Raw genomic sequence first — 1,968 nt, forward strand, 5'->3', positions numbered from 1 at the left:
ATGGAATACTATATGGCAATGAGAAAGAATGAAATCTGGTCATGTGTAGCAACATGGATGGTCCTTGAGGGTGTTATGCTGAGAGAAATAAGTCAGGCAGAGAAGGACAAATATTTTATGTTTGCATGTATAGGAGGATAGAAGGAACTTAACGGAGTACATTGGGGGAGAAGAATGGGGGAAATGGTGGGGGAAAGGGAGAGAGGCAAACCATGAGAGACTCTTGAATGCTGAGAACAAACTGAGGACTGATGGGTGGGGCAGAGGTGGGAGATGGGCATGGAGAGGGCACTTGTGTGGATGAGCACTTTGTGTTATATGGAAACCAACTTGACAATAAACTATTGGTTAAAAAAAAAAAAGATCAACACACAAAAATCGGTTGTATTTCTGTACATGAACAATGAACAATTTGAAGAGGAAATTAAGAAAACAATTTCATTTATAGCAGATTTCAAAGGAATACAGTACCTAGAAATAACCTTAACCAAGGAGGTGAAAGATATGTACAATGAAGACTACAAAATATTGCTGAAAAAATTAAAGATGACCTAAATAAATGGAAAGATATGTTCATGGTTAGAGAACATACTATTGTTAAGATAGTAATATTCTTCAAAGTGGTCTTCAGATTTGACACAGTCCCAAAAAATATAAAAACATAGGTCCACACAAAATCATGAAGACAAATGTACATAGCTGCAATATTTATAATAGAAGAAAAGTGGGGAAAAAACAAACGTATAAGCAAAATATAATATATTCATTCAATAGGATATTATTTGGCAATTAAACATGAAGTACTAGTGGGGCACCTGAGTGACTCATTTGGTTAAGCGTCAGACTTTAGCTCACATCATGATCTTGTGGTTCGTGGGTTCAAGCGCCACATAGGGCTCTGTGCTAACAGTTCAGACCCTGGAGCCTGTTTCAGATTCTGTGTCTCCCTTTCTCTCTGCCTCTCTCCCACTCGTGCTCTGTCTCCATTTTTCTACCAAAAAATGAATAAATATTTTTTAAAACTTTTTTAAATGAAGTACTACTGTAAGCAACAACATGGGTGAATTTCAAAATAATTATGCTTAGTGAAATAAGCCAGACCTCTTCCCCAAAACCAATATTTACTATATGATTCCATTTCTATGACATTCTGGAAAATATTAAACTATGGAGACAAAACTCAGATCAGAGATTGTCAGAGAATGGTGGAAGGGAAGAGGAGATGGAACTTTACCAGATGATAGAAATGTTTATATCTCCATTGTGGTTGGAGAATGCCAATCAACTGTAGGCATTTGTCAAAGTTATACACCTGAACACCTGAAAAGAGTCAGAGTGCCTATATGCCAAGTATACCTCAATAACTTGAGTTGAAAAAAAAGTAGACCACATTTAAGACCAGTTCCGAGTTAAAAGGCTGGTAGAACACTTAGAGAAGAATACTTGTTAGAAACCACAGGAAACATTTAAGAACAATTAAGATAGAAATTGTTAACATTTGGTTATTTTCCTTCTCTCTATGCAAACTTTCTGGTTTTAAACTAAAGTGAGCAAATTTTTTAAAAAATTTAATGATAATAGCTAAAATATTAGTAAATTAATGTATAATTTCCAGAGGAGTAGAATTAACCCAAGGGCTTAAAGAGAGAAAAGCCTAAAAAATCTGTAATATTCCAAGAAAGTAGAAAAAAATAAAAGCATAGAAAAAGCAGGAAATTAGAAAGGACACAATGAAAAGAAATCCAAATATATAAGAAATCATACTAAATATAAATAAACTAACCCAGGCACTTATTAAAAGATAATACTTTGGAGAAGTGTCTGTTCATGTCTTCTGCCCATTTCTTCACTGGGTTGTTTGTTTTTCGGGCGTGGAGTTTGGTGAGTTCCTTATAGATTCTGGATATTAACCCTTTATCTGATATGTCATTTGCAACTATCTTTTCCCATTCCGTTGGTTGCCTATTA

The sequence above is a fragment of the Hyaena hyaena genome, unplaced genomic scaffold, assembly GCF_003009895.1.
Source record: "Hyaena hyaena isolate Hyena2069 unplaced genomic scaffold, ASM300989v1 scaffold_2563, whole genome shotgun sequence".
Classification (NCBI taxonomy): domain Eukaryota; kingdom Metazoa; phylum Chordata; class Mammalia; order Carnivora; family Hyaenidae; genus Hyaena; species Hyaena hyaena.